Source organism: Sphaeramia orbicularis, chromosome 16, assembly GCF_902148855.1.
Source record: "Sphaeramia orbicularis chromosome 16, fSphaOr1.1, whole genome shotgun sequence".
NCBI lineage: Eukaryota > Metazoa > Chordata > Actinopteri > Kurtiformes > Apogonidae > Sphaeramia > Sphaeramia orbicularis.
This window is the reverse complement of record NC_043972.1, coordinates 54,387,545-54,394,417: the sequence shown is the minus strand read 5'-3', so window position 1 is coordinate 54,394,417 and position 6,873 is coordinate 54,387,545. Positions and strand designations below refer to the sequence as shown.

The 6,873-nt window shown below is 35.8% G+C and overlaps 4 protein-coding genes across 7 annotated transcripts in view; 2 read left to right on the top strand and 2 right to left on the bottom strand.

The window, feature by feature from the left end:
- The window catches only part of LOC115436253 (zinc finger protein 883-like), a 445,178-nt gene that overhangs the window by 275,931 nt on the left and 162,374 nt on the right, over positions 1 to 6,873 (bottom strand). The window lies entirely within an intron of this gene.
- The window catches only part of LOC115435234 (NACHT, LRR and PYD domains-containing protein 5-like), a 753,056-nt gene that overhangs the window by 671,793 nt on the left and 74,390 nt on the right, over positions 1 to 6,873 (top strand).
- Positions 1 to 6,873, bottom strand: part of LOC115436304 (zinc finger protein 239-like) — a 105,433-nt gene that overhangs the window by 49,934 nt on the left and 48,626 nt on the right. The gene's annotated exons all lie outside the window — the stretch shown is intronic.
- The window catches only part of LOC115436315 (zinc finger protein 239-like), a 364,410-nt gene that overhangs the window by 340,734 nt on the left and 16,803 nt on the right, over positions 1 to 6,873 (top strand). The gene's annotated exons all lie outside the window — the stretch shown is intronic.

Genomic DNA, 6,873 nt, shown 5'->3' with positions numbered 1-6,873 from the left:
TCTCAGAGCTTCTCTGAAATAAAACTCACAAAGACTCGTTTCAGACCAGACCTTTATTTGTCTCCTTCATGAATTTCCCCAAAACCATCAGAACTCAACCCTGTGGAGGTTTAAAGTGCTGTGATGCTGCTACCCATCAGTGATCTGCATTGGAACACACATGATCTATGTGATCACATGATTAGCATTTATTTTAGGCACATATTTCTGTGGAAGATTTTCATGATAACTTCATGACTTCTTTGTTTGGTCTTAGAATGAACTACTGGGACTTGTACAACTATCAGTACTTGTGTTTAATATAATACAAACTGAAACAAAATTAATAAAAACATACATTAATTAGAGTGAGAACAGCAAAGTTACAAAGGACATCCTTTAAATATTCAACAAAATCAACATTTTATGAATTTTCTTTGAGTATTTTCTGCATTTTTCTGATTATTTTGTTCAATTTGTTTAATTTTAGCAAATTTTGCTGATTAATTTTATACTTTGTTTCATTAGTTTTGTTAATTTTGTATTTAATTTTGTTTTTTGTTCATTTTCATTCATTTTACTGACTGATGATTAATTTGACTGATTAGTGTGTTCAGTTTTTATTCCTTTTGTTGAGTATTAGTGTTTGTAATGTGGTACCAGATGAGGTTGTGTAACTGTGGTTTTATATTCTAACTAATGCGGTGTCTTTCCTTGTGACTGTACAGCGAGCAGCTAGCTTACAGCTATAAAACACACATATCACCAATCCAACATCAATCAATCAATCAGTCAATCTTTATTTATATAGCACTTTTTCATACAATGAAATGTAGCACAAAGTGCTTTACATATAAAATCAGTACACCCCACCACCACTACACACACACACATACACGCACACACACACACACACACACACACACACACACACATACCCCGCCACCCATGTACCTAATGTTAATACCCATAAATAATAAAACAAAAGGAAATAGATGAAGAAATAAAGGAAAGAAACAGGCTGAGCTTGGGGGACCATAAAACAACAGAGAGGAGGCGCTATCACAAGGAGCCACCCACACCAGGGGGCAGCCACCGCCCCCAGCAACCCGCTGCCACCATCATAAAGCTGCATCCTGACCGGTGAGGGAGGGCTGAAATGCCACCGCATCGCGGAGGCAGGGCCCCATACCCCACGGAGGAGCAGACCCAGTGTCAAAGCCACTGGAGGCCACAGCCGCCCCCTGCCAATGAAACACTGGAGAATATAAATAAAATTGTTAAAAAGATAAAAAAGAAGCATTGGTTAAAAAAGTATAAATGTAATATAAACATACATGTAAATATAATATAACTATAAAGCAAAAAAAACATAAAACAGAAGCAATGGTTAAAGGTCAAATTAAAAGACAAATTAAAAACAAAGGGAGACAGGAGTTAAAAGCATAAGCTAAAATAAAGGGGCATCATTTAAAAGCCAGATTGAAAAGGTGGGTCTTGAGCCTGGTTTTAAAGATGTCTACATTCTCTGCGGTCCTGAGGTTCCCTGGTAGGCTATTCCATAGGCGAGGCTCATAATGCTGAAAAGCTGCCTCACCGTGAGTTTTTGTGTTAGCTTTTGGAACTGTTAAAGGCCAGTGCCAGAGGACCTCAGGGTCCGCGAGGGCTCATATGGTAAAAGCAAGTCTAAAAGATAAGAAGGACCAAGACCATTAAGACATTTAAAAACTATTAAAAGGACCTTAAAAATCAATCCTGAAACACACGGGGAGCCAATGCAGTGATTTTAAAACCGGTGTAATGTGAGCCCACCTTCTGGTCTTCGTCAGCACTCAAGCAGCTGAATTCTGAAGAAGTTGATGTTGTGAAATTCTATCTTTGGGAAGATCAGAAAGCAGGGCATTACAGTAGTCAGTTCTACTGGAAATAAAAGCATGCATCAGCATCTCCGTGTTGGCTCAAGGGAGAACTGGACTGACTGGCTATATTCTTAAGATGATAAAAACCTGTTTTTACGGTGGATCTAATATGTGGGATAAAAGTGAGCTAAGAGTAAAAGATAACACCCAGGTTTTTTACTTGTTTTGATGGGTTAAAAGAATATGCTTGTAGCTTTGGCAAGTATTTCTCTCTCGTAGCCTCAGGACGGATAACTAAAACTTCAGTTTTGCCCTGGTTGAGCTGCAAGAAGTTTTCTACCATCCGAGTTTTTATAGCTAAAATACAGTTAAAAAGGGCATAATTGGCCGAGTGTCTTCAGGAGACATGGCAATGTACAGCTGTGTGTCATCAGCATAGCTGTGAAAATTGTTACCATGTCTCCTGATTATGTCCCCAAGTGGAAGCATATATAAGTTAAAAAGTATGGGGCCTAAGATTGAGCCTTGGGGCACACCACATCTAATTTCATGGATCGCTGAAGAGCATGTATCCATACTTACCAGAAATGTCCAATCTGTAAAATAGGATTGAAACCAATTAAAAACAGTACCAGAGAGGCTGAACAGGTGTCTCAGTCTATTTAACAGAATTGGGTGATCTACTGTGTCAAAAGCAGCGCTCAGATCCAGTAGCACCAGGACTGAGATCTTGTGTGAGTCCAAGTTGCACCTGAGATCATTGACAATCCTTAAAAGAGCTGTCTCTGTACTGTGATTAATCCTAAAACCAGCCTGATATTTCTCTAAAATGGTATTTTTATTTAAAAAGTCATTCAGTTGATTAAAAACAACTTTCTCTAAAATTTAGCATAAAAAAGGTGAGTTGGATATGGGCCTGTAATCATTAAAATTGTCAGGGTCCAAATTGCTCTTCTTCAGAAGGGGCCTCACCACTGCCGTTTTAAATGGTTATATGGTCATTTGTGTCACAGTAACAGTGTGTGAACCAGGGTAACAATTACAAACAAGTCATTCTCTACTCTTTCCCCTAAAGTCAAATCAAGCTGATCACTGATCATTAACTGCAGCTGTTCTGTGTTTTCTTCTGTCCATCAGATTTCTGTGAACTCACCCTGGATCCAAACACAGCGAACAGAGTACTCAAACTGTCTGAAAACAACAAGAAGGTGGAAAATGTGAAGGAGGTTCAGTCATATCCTAAACATCAGGAAAGATTTGACATCTGGCCTCAGCTGATGTGTTCAACTGGTCTGACTGGTCGCTGTTACTGGGAGGTCCAGTGGAGTGGAGAGGTTTGGATAGGAGTGACTTACAGAGGAATCAGAAGGAAAGGAAACAGTAGAGACTGTGTGTTTGGAAGAAATGATCAGTCCTGGAGTCTGGGCTGTGTTAAAGGTGGTTACAGTGTCTGTCATAATAACAAATACACATACATCCCTCAGCCCTCCTCCTCCTCCTCCTCCTCCTCCTCCTCCTCCTCCTCCTCCTCCTCCTCCTCCTCCTCCTCCTCCTCCTCCTCCTCTGGTACAGTATCAGTGTATGTGGACTGTCCTGCTGGATCTGTGTCCTTCTACAGAGTCTCCTCTGACAAACTGATCCACATCTACACCTTCAAAACCACATTCACTGAACCACTGTTTGGAGGATTTGGACTGAGGACACAGGGATGCTCTGTGTTTATGTGAGGTGTAGATGTGTTGTATAGTTGTGTAGTTGTGTTTTGTGCAACATGACATTGTTCAGACAAATCAGTTGAAATTTAACTCAATTCTGTCTGAGTTGATCATCTACAAATACACAGAACATTTAGAAACACCGATAACATAAATCATCTTTAAGTCAACAATTATTTTGTTTATTTTTAACGCTTGTTTTGTGAATTTTACTTAATTTTTTTTATTTCTGTCATTATGATGAATTATTTGTCCAGTGTTTTCATTTTTCTTCTTTTATGTTCATTATTTTGTTAATTTTTCTGATCATTTTGAGTTTTCTTTATTCATTTTAAGTTCACTTTGGCAATTATTTAGTTAATTTTTATACATTTTGAGGATGCATTTCTTATATTTTTCTTCATTTGTGTTCATTATTTTATCATTATATATTTAATTATTACATTTGATTATTTTATATTTTCCATTTTTGTTCATTCTTCTTTTTTCTTTTGCTTCTTTTGTTTCATTTTCTTCATTTTTTTTTACTTTGCCCTTTTTTCCATGTTTCTGTTTTATTGTTTTACTATTTTTCATTCTGATACATTATGGCAATTATTTAGTTTATTTTTGTTGCTTATTTTATTAATTTTCTTTAATTCTTAGTATTTACTTAATTATGATGAATTATTTTTCCTGTGTTTTCATTGTTCTTCATTTATGTTATTTTGTTAATTTTTGTAAATTTTGGTGATTATTTCATTATATTTTTCCTCCTGTTGCTTATTTAGTTCCTGTTTATTGTTTTGTTCTATTTTTCAGTTGCAGTGGTCATTACTTAGAGATTCTTATGCTGTAACACTGCTGCCCATAATGTTGGAATAAAGTATTTTTCTTCTTGTCATGAAATGATTGTGAATATGTGATTTATTGGTCATACAGTGGAACTGGACTATCCAGAATCAATCCCCAGTTGAATGTGTGAGGTTGTCAGGTTCTGTCTCTATGTTCCAGTCCTGTGGTCTGGATGCACATCAATCTAACTATAGAAGTGGGCGGGACTTTCACTGGAGGAGAACTCAACTCATCCAATCACAGTCCAGATATGACTTCTATCAGTGATCAATAGGAACTAGACTGATATCTGGAACCATTTACATGTTAGAAACCATCAAAATATGGACCATTAGAAGGAAAGGAACATTTAGAATATGCAAAAATCTACATTTTTACAAACTGTGAACAAACTTCGTAAACATTGTCCCAAAGAAGATACAGATCAAATTTAAATGAATTCAACCAAAAGTTTCAGGGAAGAAGATGTTTGAAGAAATCACTAACAGAGACGACGCCTTGACAATAACTCATCTATCAGCATTTTTACAACACGAGAGGATTATGGCTTTAGGCTGAAAATGACCATCACTTTAAAGGTCCGTATTTACAGAATAAAGACATAATGTTTGGAGAAAAGTCATAAAGAGGTGGAAATATCTGGAGAATAGCCTCCACGTCTGCATTCAGTTCATCTTTTGGGCAGAAAGTTGGAAAGAATTTTGACTCTTTACTCATAAACTTGTATTTTTTTCCTAATATTATAACTTCATCCTTTGTACATTTACATCCATAAACACCTGTTTATTGGTGGAGTTACAGTTTTTTAGTCATGAAGGCTTGTGTTATTTCCATCTGTTTGTAAATACTTCAGCAGCTTTCAGCAGTAAAATGTTCACATTCATTCGTTCATTCATTTATTCATTCATTCATTCATTCATGTCCAGAGTTTGTGTAGCATATTGTTTTGTTGCTTAAATGAAGAATTATTACAAATCTGAGTCTGGTTTACATTACATTGACAGTTACAGTGAAAAAATAAACATTTGGATTCATTAGAAAATCCATGATAATCTTTATTAAATGGAGTAAAAACCTCATTTCCATCGTAACAACGTTTTTTTCTGCTTTTTTTTTTTCTAATGATTCTTAGTTTTTTTCTGCTGATAAAATAAAAACAAACCATTCATTTCATATATTTCACGCCCTGACCTGTGTTCTCCACCTGATACTGATCAGAGTTCCAACATTACACTTGTCATTATCAGTTTATTCACATCAGAAAGTGTCAGAACATACTAGTGCATTTCATTTATGTTCATTTATTCCATCAACAATCCAAACTGAGTGTTTTTACAGCCACATATGTTGAGAAAAAGCATTTAATCCTCCTCAAATCTGCTCCTTTTGGGCTGAAAATAGACTCAGATATGTGACTTGTTTAGTGAAATTCCTGCTCATTTTTAGATCATATGTGCACCAGGTTGTGTTTTTGTGTGTGTTTCTTATTTTATTTCATTATTTTTGTCAAACTGTGACTTTCTGTTCTCATAACATCTTACACTGGAATGAACAGCTTTATTCTGAAACAACTTCCACAATGGATATTTTTTACATCAGCTCCATGATACTAATGTTTGTATTTTTGAATTTGATGTAAGGAGTCATAAAGGAGTATTTTGGTACTGGAGGTGAAGTACCATCTAAGCACAGACCATGAAATAACTGCTAAGATCAAACTGCCTAAATTCTTTCTTTACATGAAAGTTGCTGTAATTGGTCATTTCATTATAAAGTTGCTGTCCATATTAATTTCCATTATTTTTGCATGATTTTTAAAATTTATTTATTTTTTAATTCCCCCCTCAGTTGGAGGTACCCTCACTACTTATGGTGCAGAGGAGATCAGCATTGATGCTACTAAGTTGACAATACGTTGACAGTTTTTTCTTCACAAAATCGACCTTGACTATCTTTTAGCTTTAACCCAAATAAACACATTTACAATGGATGGTTTCTTTTTACCTTACTGAACCATGGATAACCTGTACCGTTACATCCCTAATGTACAGTAGGGCCTTTGTAGCCAGTTCTCAGCACTCAGGCCCTAATAATAATAATAACACATTGAATTGGTTTTACTTTACTTTCAATGACCAAACTAAATAAGTTTTTACTGTGTTTTGTGATTCTGTAACTATTTAAAGAATCTGCCAACACTGGAGAGAACCTGACATTTTTCAACATCTTTCAATATCTCTGTTTTTTATCTGTTCTGTTCTGTTCCGGTCTCATACAGGAAACACATCTGTTAAGGAGAAACCATCAAATATTGGTTGTCTTGAAAATATCCTGTCGATGACCTAACTAGTTAATTTAGTCTGTCTGCTTAATCTGGTCCTGAACAGAAGTGTATGTTCTGTTACATTTCAGTGACCACCTCTTCTTTTTCTTTGTTTTAATGTAGAAAGAAGACAAAGGTGGATTTGAAGGGAAACCTAAAAGTT